The following is an 11,865-nucleotide window of genomic DNA, read 5'->3' as shown; positions in this document are numbered from 1 at the left end:
AGTGCACGAAAAGTCAGGGAGGGTGAACGGATAGTCGGGACAGCGCACGGAGAGTCGGGGAGGGCGAAAGGAGAGTCGGGGTGGCCAGAGGAGAGTCGGGGCGGGCGAAAGGACAGTCGGGCAGCATGCGCGGTATACCCGTGAGCGCGGTATACAAAAGTTTTTGTACATAAAATCGTGGTTTCTGCGCGCTATACCCGTGTGCGCGTTTTACACGGGTGCGCGTTATCTGCGTGAAAATACGGTACACTGCTGAAAGGAATATCTGGGAGCCTTTGTATGCAAAGCCGTGCTTTTATCAAAAACATGCTTTGCAACCTCTCCTGAAGCCATAAAAAAAAGGTATGTCACCCTTTGTTATGCAAGCCACAGAAATCTATGTATACAACAGCACTAACCAAGCATTCACAGTCTCTGTTTATCATTCTGTTAATTTATTCTCCATTAGAGCTCAGTAGAAGCTGCTTAGAACAAACCACTTTCTGAATTCTTTTAAAAGACTACATTTTGTTTCAGGTATGAAAAGATGACAATGCCAATTGAAGTAAGCGATAAAGAATTATTGCATTGGAGGTCTGATATCACTCAATAGCATGGTAAAAACATCACACAATAATTTTTGTAAGTCACCCATAGTAACAGACCAACCTTACTGCCAATAAAACCTTCTTCTCTTCCCCTGCAGTGTGCACGGTGAGTGAGGCTTTCAGTGCTGAGTTATTTTCTCACCCATAGGGTTCAAGTGAACTTGGAAAACATTTATCAGTAACTGGACAGTATTTGCCCTGGAAAGCATTATTTATCTACTTTCCAACTTGACGATTTATAATAGCAATTCTTTCTATGTTCCCTGATTTAACAGAAATAACCATTTCCTCTGCTGTACTTTATATTCTTGATCTAGTAGACATGGATTGATTCTTCCAAGTGTCTGTAGCACAGGCCAGACAGAAAGTCCAACAGAAAAAGTGTATGAATGAGTTCCTCTAGGCACACGATTCTAGACCTCCGTGGTAATCCCCTCTGTGCCAGAAATATTACTGTGCACAGCTTTTCCATACCTGAATAGACTTCAACTAACAACGGAACTATAACAGAAAAGCTCTGAGCGTGAACAGTACTTTCATGCAGAATCCTTGTGATACATATCTGATTGCACGCTCTGCAAAACGCATGATCAACTAGAGATGTGAGCATGGCTCATATAGAGTGATATGAGTAATGTACTCTGTTTTAGTAAATATCGACACAATTTAGAACACAAACAAGAGCAAATCATGTACAGCCTCCTCAACTGTTCGTTCATGCCGTACAATAATAATTTATCAGCTGAAGAGTCAATTCATAACATAATTTATGGGTTTCATTCATAGCTTTCTAGTTATCATCGGCCCTGGCTACAGTCATCAATATTTGAATTGTGCACAAAATTAAATGACTGCCACAGTTTATCCACACGGATGCACATAAACTCTCATATCCTCTGTCACACAGAATCAAAAACAGTCATCCATGCTATGGTCTTATTTTTCTCTTCATTTTATTGCACCATTGATAGCTCCACCACCCTTATAGCTCCCCCCCCCCTGCCTATTTTGCCTTCTCCCTCTCCACTTCTCACCATTTCTCTTCTAAGAGCCTGTCTTATCCCACCATGAGCTCCCACCCCTCATTTTCAAGCGTTCGAGGCTTGTGCAGGTGAGGACAGAGGTTGCAGGGATGGGGCAGCGACAGGGGCAGAACTCACAGGGCCGGGATGGGGATAAAGATGGATCCTGCGGAGATGGGGACAGATTTGTCCCCATGTCATTCTCTACTCCGCATGTTACACAAGTAAGTGCCAGCCCTAAATGTTTATTATTGGATTTAATTTAATTTTGACACTCATATTCTGTCTTTCCTATCAATGTAAAGGTAAAAGGAAAACATAACACTTAACCAGTGCTACACAATTAAAATCATCATCCATACATAAATATATAAAACAATAATAAAGAGCTCCTTGCATCCCAAACTCAAATCCTAGAAATATGCACATTTTGGTTTATTTTCACTTTGTTGAGACTTTCCAGATGATGAAGTTCTCTATACCATCAGCATTTATGTATACTAAGGATGTGCACAAGATAGACATGTTAAGTTTGTTTTAGGTTCATTTCAGGCATGTAGTCAGAACTTAATTTTGCAGGATCTCCAGGGGTGGACTGAGAAGGAAAAGAATCTCAGAAACTCGCTCAGAATCCGACCAAATTAAATCTGAGAGTTAACGGTTCCGTCTTTCTATCACCGATTCTGAAAAACCTTCCAGATTTTATATGAAATAATATCCATGCTATAAATACTACACCTAATAACAGTGCTTCTAATAAATATGTTACTAGTGTTGTGACAGTGCAAGATTTTTGTGCACCTGCCTAACTTATTGGAAAACCGACCAGTATTGGACTGCTTATGCCACATAAACCATGCTCTGTAATTGGCAGATCAAAAGGCCTTAGCGAATCGGGATATTTTAAACCACAGCAACAGGACCCGTTTCGCCAAAACAGAATCAATGATAGAAAGCCGGAACCGATAAGTCTCAGACTATTTACCTTTGGTCGGATTCTGAGCGGGTTTCTGAGATTCTTTTCCTCTCAGTATAATTGAAACATTTGCTACTGCAAATTGAATAAAGGACCCAATTTTTTTTGTACGTTTATTACTAGGGGTTCTATTTCCATCTCAATTAGTGTTGACTGGACTGAGAAGGCCAGGAATTTTTTTTTTCTCCCCCTCCCTCACAGACTCTGCAAAATTTCACATCATACCTTTGCTAGTAGAGATGCTCAAGCCCTGCCAGCCAAAGGCATTCGCTGCTGGATCTCCTTATTGGGGACTATGGCAAAAGCAGTTAGTAAACTAGGTTTAAAAAGGATTTGGACAAATTTTTGGAAGAAAAGTCCATAAACCATTATTAAGGTAGGACTGAGGGAAGCTACTGCTTATTCCCAGGGGTAGATAGCGTGGAATCTTCCTACTTTTGGGGAAACTGCCAAGTACCTGTGACCTGGATTTACTACAGTTGGAAATAGAATACTGGACCAGAAGGGACTTTTGGTCTGACCCAGACAGTGCTGCTGAATATGCTATTGAGCTTCCAGACTGGCGCTTCTTTTCAAATTGTAGCTGCCCCAGATGAATATAAGGCCCTAAAATGTTAAAACATGCTAACAAACCAAGAGTACACTAATTAATATATTTCCCTAGCTCCTCAAATACAACCCCCTCTTTTACGAATGCATAGCGCGGGTTTTAGCACCAACGCGGCGATAAATGCTCCGATGCTCATAGGAATTCTATGAACGTCGGAACAGTTACCGCCGCTGCCGGTGCTACAACCCACGCTATGCGTTCGTATAAGAGGGAGATAGTTAGCTGTATGTTCAGGTTGCATACATATCATGGGCATTTTTAGCCATTGGATAGAGGCATTCCACTGGGCATACTTGGAATGGGCATGGAAACATTTTGCCTCCCTTCCACTTCTGCACAAAAAGCTTTGACTATGCCTCCATTATACTTGTTAATGTTCAAAGAGAAACAATGTAGGTACCTTCTCGTATCTTTGAATATTTGCATAAAATCCTTATATTAGCACTATCCATATTCTTTGCAACTATATGAGCTGTTTTTGAAAAATAGCCTCTTAAATGAAGAACCTGCTTGATGTTTCTGTTTATATATTCACAGGAAGAGGGTTAAAATGATTCATGATACCCTCTTTACCTCCAGAATAAGGACTCTCCATAACCTCTTAGATCTTGGCACCAGCAAGCAGCACACTTCTTGGGACATCTTGTCTGACTGGCAGAAGAATGTATCACTATACCTCATAAAGGAATCACCAACCTTTACTTTTTTTTGTAGGATATTCAAATTGACTTCATTTTCAAGGCTGCATACTGGTTCTTCAGGTCAAAGGAAGTTGGACACAGTGTATTAAGTAGATGTAGGCCCAGTCAGTTGAATCTGATTAATTCCTTTGATTGGGCAACCAAAGAGTTGATTCTGAAAGAACATTAGATGTGATGTACTGCACTTATGCGCATGGAAGGCTATAAAGAGTAGTAGTGAAGGGATCAAGTCATGGTCCTGTTCTTTTTAACATTTTTGTAAGCTGTCTTGAAGTCAATTATATGTATATTTTAATGCACTGTTTTTGAATGGAAAATTAATAGAGTTAAAAAAAACATTTTTGTAAGCAATCTTGTATCAGGGCTGTCTGGTAGATTTTATCTCTTTGTGGATGATTCCAAAATCTACAGTAGGGTAGACACCGTGGATGGTCTGAATAGAATGAGGGAGATCTAACAAAGCATGCAGAAACCCAAGGCAGAAATACAGTATACAGGATAAAATATTTCTATGCACGAAAAAAGAGAAGGACTTGGTAGAAAAGCTGCATCAACAAAAGCTGCAAGAATGCTTGGGTGCGACAAGAGAAATGGCCAGCAGGAAATAGGAGGTAATAATTCCACTGATTTCTTGTGCAACCTCATTTAGACTACTCTGTACAATTCTGAAAATCATTCCTACAAAAAGATATAAACAGAATGTTGCTGCTCCAGAGGGTAGCTACTAAAATGTCAAGAAGTGTTCATCATAAAGCATATGGGAACAGACTTAAAGATCTTACTATGTGTACTGTGAAAGAATGGTGGGAGAGAGGAGATATGATAGAGACATTTAAATATCTCCACAACTTAGATGCACATCAGTTAGGCCTCTTTGAGTCAAAGGGAAATTCTGGAATGAAGGGGCATAGGATGAAGGAGAAAGAGGATAGACTCAGGAGTAATCTAAGGAAATATTTATTTATGAAAAGGGCGGTGGATGAATGGAAGTGTTTCCCAGTGGTAGACTGTATCTGAATTTAAGAAAGCATGGGACAGCACAAAGGATTTCAAAGGGGGAGATAGGAAGGGATAGTTGAGATAATGGATAGGTAAAATGGATAGCTATGTGGTCTTTACTTGCTGTCGTGTTCTATGTTTCTATATTACTGAGCTCTATGTTTATAATATAGTTGTATTTGTATGTATAATCTTTTATAATGATGTTATTATATTTATATTTATAACATACTTTTACACCCTTTTCCCCTTCAAAACATATGAAGGTTCATTTTAACTTCAACTTTTAGAGGGAAGGCGTTCACTTTAGTTGTTCTTTAGGCATTATACAGTAGGCTGAAATGTTCTGTTGTACCTTTGCATCTTTTCCTTGGGTTTCAGTATCTTGATTAAGTTGCTTATGCCACTACCCAGAGCGTGCTCAGCTGCGTGCTCATGACTCATTCTGACACTTTGCCAAGCCAACCAGATGTCAAAACTGTAAATGCTGTAATGCTACCAAATTTGATATCTGTGTGGATCAAAGAAGATCCAACCATTACTGATATTCTAAGAATTCCTTAGATCTCAGCTGTCTGTAATGCCTGAAGTGTCAAAGAGGAAAAGGCAGAGCCTGAGAATACTGCAGGGTCAATTTGAAAAGCAAAACAGTACCCACCATAATGTACTACTTCATTATGTTGTTTTGTAAACTGCCTAGACTTTAAGCAGTATATAAATTTTTTTAATAAATAAATTATAGCAACTGCCTTAAGGGGCTCTTTTATTAAAGTGTGGCAAGTTTTTAAACTTACTGGGCTTTAACACGCATACCATAAATGCAATGACTGGAAGGTTCTGGGGGGGTTTCCCCCAACCCACCCATACCCACGGAATTTTAAGTGTAATGGGGGTTTCTCCCAAACCCACCCCCCACCCCCACGGGAGCGCAAGGAGTTTTAAGTGTAGTGGGGGGGGGGGTTCCCCCACACCCCAGCCCCACGGGAGTGTGTGTGTGAGTTCCCACACACACACACTCTCCCTCAGAATGCAAACGGAAAGGCCTCAAACTGGCAGAAGTGGCCGTGTGAATTTGTCCTGCATGCAAATGTAGGAGCAGGATTGTCGGTGCGCCAATGTCCTGCACGCATTCAACAGTGTACCATCCAATATAGGCATTAGGCACCACCAAATTAAGCAAGTGAAAAGGTGGCCTAATGGAGTGGTGCCTAGGTCTAGAATGCCTAGCAACACCAAAGTGTGCTTGGACACCACTAGGTATGATTCTAAAATGGTACAACATATTAACTTGTATGTCTCCTGCTGTTTGTGTTCAGATTGATTGAGTAACAAATATATTTACTAAATGGGCCTCAAAATCCAATGGATACACACTCCACAAGAACAAAGCTCTTTAAGAAGAGTTTTGTTATAATTATTGGCCCTCTCCTGGAAAAATACCAGTGAGGAAAAAACTCCCTACCTCTTACGGGAGAAAAATTCTCTGGTCAAAAAAAACCAGGCTTAATCTCAAGACACATAAAGACCACGCAGCACAAACAGGTGTTATGTCAAAAGGTTATCAAAATTGAAGGCAAGTACTTAGCTTGAGAGCAGACTTCTATCCTTCGCCTGCCAGCCACTAGACCACCAGAGGGGGGACAGGGTACAGAGCCTGGCAGGGAGGAGGGACACGGTGCAAAGCCTGGCAAGGAGTGTGGGGTTGGGTGCAAAGCCTGGCTGGGAGAATGTGGTTCAGAAGTTCAGAATGGTTTTTTTTTCTTGTTTTCCTCCTCTAAATCTAGGGTGCGTCTTATGGTCAGGTGCATCTTATGATCCAAAAAATACTGTACTTGTAACCTGGCTTGTCCACTATTGAAAATAGGATACTGGGCTTGACAAACCTTTGGTCTGTCCTGGTATGGCAACACTTATATTTTTATGTTCTTATCTATAAAGAATCAGTAAAGAAATATTGTGACAGCTTCATGTACCTTCTGATGATCCAGCTGTATACTGTATATGCTTCTATTCTAATCATTTACGAGGGGCATACAATAATTTATCTATAGTACCTGAGTATGAAAGAAAGTAGCAAGCATGTTGAAACAAGTTTGTGCATGTTGTGATATGTCTTAAGGTTATCCATGTATAGTTGTGGCTCAGTTCGAGTCTAATATTCCAAGAGACAGGATGTCAAGAGAGTTCTTTTGTGAATCAAGTAAGAAACTGCTAGATTTGGAGTACTGTTCAGTGATAACATTTCTCACAAAAGAAGGGAAAAAGCCAAAAGAGATCCATGAGCACATGACTGCAGTTTATAGTGAGTCTGCCCCATCATTCTACAAAGTTAAATTTTGGAGCAAGTAGTTTAAATGGGGGAGCAAGTCTATTGAAGATGACCCTCACATTGGACGGCCTGTGGAAGCAACTAACAGAAATTTGCAAAAAATTTGAAGATTTCATTTTGTTTCTGGAATAGCTGAAGAAATGGCCATCTTGGCAGGTACAATTTGGAAAATAATTCATGAAAAGTTGAGCATATCCAAGTTTAGTGCAAGATAGGTTCCAAGAATGCTGACGCCATGTCAGAAGGCCACAAGGCCCAGTGCTGTCAAGAGAACTTGTAGATGCTCTGTGAAGACCAAGTGAATATTTTCCTCGTTTGGTGACTGGAGATGAGACTTGGATCTATCACAAAGATTCTGAGTCCAAAATGGAGTCAATGCAGTGGAAGCACATGTTGTCCTCTACCCCAAAAAAGTTCAAAACAGAAAAATCTGCAAGCAAAGTGATAGCAACTGTCTTCTGGGATGATGATGGACTTTTGCTTCTGGAGTTCATACCACACAAGACAAGCTTAACCAGTTATGCCATCACAATAATCACTTTGTGGGAGTCAATCAAGGAGAAAAGATGAGAAAAACTCACAATAGGCGTGTTGCTTCTTTACGGCAATGCACCAGTGCACATGTCACGACAATCACAGGCTGCCATCCGAGAATGTGGGTTTTAGCAGATGAACTATCCACCCTACAGTCCTGACCTGGCTCTCTCAGATTATTCCGAGTTTTGAAGAAATCTCTCTGTGGACAGTGATTTTGAAGTGATGAAGACATCATGGAAGCTGTGATGTCCTGGTTTGAAGGTCAAATAGAATAATTTTTTTCAAAGGGATTAAAATCATTACAGGAAAAGTGGATGAAGTGAATGGAGCTATTTATTTATTGAAAAATAAAACAAAATTTCTTTGAAAACTCTTTTCTTGTATTTGGCATGTGCATGCTGGTGTCCTCTGACATACTACCAGAATTTGACACATCCCACCCTAGATGTTTCAGGTTCTGAGTTCTACGTTTTTCCAAAAATTCTTCTCAAGCATAAAATTTATTGATGACTTTTGTTGAAAGCAATTAAAATCATAAGACATGATACTGAACAAAAATATTTGAACATAAAAAGTAATTAAAGACATGATGAGAAAAGCAAGACCTATACTTCATGGAAAGTTAACATGCAAATTATCATGATTTTCCACTAGCAATTTAATAATGTATGGGAATTTCTCATCTTTCTCATCTAATAGTCAATTGGCCCTAGGCATATGAAAAGAACACAGTTCATAATAATATTTACAACTATAATTTGTAAATGACTCATTTCATTAATTGTGTCACATCTACAGTTTCTATTTCATAGATACGAGTTAGTCCAGAGTCTAGAGATTCTTCTCCCTTGAGATTTGTTTTCTCTCTTTTTGACATATTTTTCTTATTGTAGTAGTAATGCAGTCAAGTAGAAAAAGAAGCAAAATATAGACTTCTGCTGAGCAAACTACATTTTTGAAAGATTATTTATCACTGTTGTAACTTAAAGACACAGCAAAACTGTATCTAGGTTATGCTATTTAAGTATCAATTTTATTAAGTATTTAAATCATATGCGAAACGTAAAATGAGAAATAGCTGCGCTCAACATTCCACATGAATTCAGCTACAAGAAATATTTTTGGTATTGGGTTTTGACAGCAAATGCTATATATTTATTTCAGATAAATATCAATATACAAAACATGCATAATTCAATTATAATAAGTTGTACAAGAACATGTTTGTTCATGTTTAGTAATCTGAAAAATGGAGATAATGATATCAATTATCTGTGCTACAATTATAAAAGCCTCTTGGAAGTCTGCCTGCTTTGTTATACTACTTCAACGTTCAAGAAATATGCATGAATGAATCCTGCCTTCCGAAAGCAAGGTTGCAACAGAGAAGATTGCATGCTCCATATGTACTTATTTTAGAAAGGGGGTGAAAACTGTATTTGAGGCTTTTTTGGGTGTGAGCCATGTGACAGTTTGAGATGGTGGCAGGTCTTTTATTAATTCTGTTTCTCCTTTGATGTTATGTATTTTGTCGGAGATATGATTGAAACATATAAGTACATCACGGGACGCATCGAGTCAGAAGATGATATCTTCTGGCTCATGGGACCCTCGACCACCAGAGGGCATCCGCTGAAAATCAGGGGAGGGAAGTTTCATGTCGACTCCTGGAAGTACTTCTTCACCGAAAGAGTAGTGGATCATTGGAACAGACTCCCACTCCAGGTGATAAAGGCTAGCAGCGTGACGGATTTTAAGAGAAAATGGGATACTCACGTGGGAGTAAATTCAGGGGAGGGGATACTTGGAATGGGCAGACTTGGTGGGCTATAGCCCGTTTCTGCTGCTTTTTTCTATGTTTCTATTTAGGGTGATTTTGTATGTCATTTTTGTTCCTCGCTTAGATTTGTGGATAAGCGGGTTATAAATAATTTTAAATAAATACTGAAATTATTTAGTATGCATGCATTATACCTGTAGGTGCTTTATAATCAATTCACCCACTCATTCTTGAGTGTAAAGATTATTTGCAAGATTTCTTTCGGGTGCATTTCCAGATCATTATATAGTATATTATAGGAGAGAAAACAAGATGTGTATTATTTCTGAGTCCAGAAAATATTTCTAAGATCCAGTAGAAAAGAAGGTTGAGCTGATCGCACAAAGGAACAGCATCTAGACTAAACCAGCCTACTCAAGAACACTAAGGGCTCCTTTTACTAAACTGTGAGAGCGTTTTTAGCACACGCACAAAATTACCACGTGCTAAACCGCGCAGTACGCTTCTAGAATAATGCCAGCACAATGCTGGCATTAAGGTCTAGCGCGCGGGGTAATTTAGCGTGCGCTATTCTGCGCTTTAAGGCCCTAACGCACCTTAGTACAAGGAGCCCTAAGACCCAATTTACAAGGCTGTTAGCTTTCTAATGAAGGAATTACCCAGTACCATGAACTAAAAGTACAGCATGTTAACTGTTACCATCACTAATTTCCACATGAAACAACTTACACAAAAAATGCTATTTTGAGGTACAGAACGGAATGGAAATAAGGAGATATTGTGTTTTACATTTATCAAGGAGTTACTACCACATATTAATTGTCAACATGGCGGATTGATCAGAGCAGATGTAGCTAACTGCATTGCACATTATCAGTTGTGTTGCTAACATGCAATAGCAACTTTTTTTCCCCTCTACTAACTGCATGGCTGCCTTCCCTAAAGTTCTAGAACCATTCCAACAACTAGCACCTCTACTACTACTTATCATTTCTGTACACAATATCTACAGGCACTCTTTCTGTCCCTAGTACGCTCACCATGTAAGGGATCTTTTGTCCTGGGGCAATGGAGCGTTAAGTGACTTGCCCAGAGTCACAAGGCGCAGCAGTGAGAATCAAGCCCAGCTCCCCAGGATCTTAGCCCACTGCACTAACCATTAGGATACTCCTCCTTCGCTGAGGTCGTACAATCACCACATCGCGACCTTAGAATTACATGGTTCTAACTGTACCGAAAGTCATTCTCAGGAATTTGAAGTGGAGGTTTGTGGGTTAATTTGGTGTTCAATGACATGTGCGGATTTACCATGTGATTTCTTATGAAATGAAGGAACGGTTAAGTTTCAATAAATCCTCGTGAGTGTTGTAATATCTACATGTCAGATAAAACCCAGAAATCAGTGGAGTTAAAAATACTGAAAATTGACACTTAGAACCCTGTAATTCTAAGATCGCGACATGTTAATTTGGCGATTACTGCATGGTAACTTCAATACTTTAGTGTAGCTTGGCAAATAGGGTCCAGATTTATGACAAATTAATGTGCTAATTCCTATTTCCTAGATAACAGTTTCTTCATGAAGAAGGCCATGCAACAAACTTCATCAATAGGACACTGGAGGTAGATAGTTTTCCCTTCTCCAGGGATATCACATGTCTTAAAGAAAAATATCTTTCCATATCTATTAGGCCTTCATGGTTAGAATATTGCGCATTAAACCAACATTCAACCCGATTTAATTTTTAGAAAGCAATAGACTTTCAGATCATGACCTCCTTGTATAAGTTGTATAACAGGTTAGAACACATCAATCTAAGAAAATAGGAATTGCCATACTGGATCAATTCAGGGCACAAGTACTTGACAGGATCCCAAAAAAACTAAATAACTTTCTAAACTTAAATTGTGAGCTCCACTACAAGCAGAGAAGGTACCTGCATAATACGAGGTGGTGCTGAAAAGTTCTCAGCCCAACCAAGACGAGAATGATATGGATATGGTTCAATCGATGATCTGAAACAATGTCAAAACACAGAATTTTGTTTCTGCAAATTGGCACTTAATGGAATAAGATAACACTCATTCCAACTACAGTAGCAAAATAACGCTCAGAATTACAAAGAGGAGAGGAGAGGAGAGGTATGAAACTGGTTTCCTTACTTCACGCACCTACCAAGTCCGTTTTAATTACGATCTCTCTGATACATGGAGCAATCCATCTGGTGTGCCACAGGGATCACCATTATCCCCCCAGCTCTTCAATGTTTACATGGCCTCATTTACTACCTCTGTCTCAGAAGTCACTCCCAAAGCAACAGAAG

General features: G+C 39.5%; 1 long non-coding RNA gene across 1 annotated transcript; it reads left to right on the top strand.

Moving 5' to 3' along the window:
* The first annotated feature begins 245 nt into the window (after positions 1–245).
* LOC117362273 lies at positions 246–5,648 on the top strand. Its single transcript, XR_004539845.1, has 3 exons — positions 246–342; positions 517–621; positions 3,733–5,648. It is a non-coding gene; the product is annotated as an uncharacterized LOC117362273 (long non-coding RNA).
* The last annotated feature ends 6,217 nt before the right edge of the window (positions 5,649–11,865 follow it).

Source organism: Geotrypetes seraphini, chromosome 1 (genome assembly GCF_902459505.1).
Source record: "Geotrypetes seraphini chromosome 1, aGeoSer1.1, whole genome shotgun sequence".
Lineage (NCBI taxonomy): Eukaryota > Metazoa > Chordata > Amphibia > Gymnophiona > Dermophiidae > Geotrypetes > Geotrypetes seraphini.
Note: the sequence above shows the minus strand (reverse complement) of the source record. Positions and strands in the feature narration are given on the sequence as shown.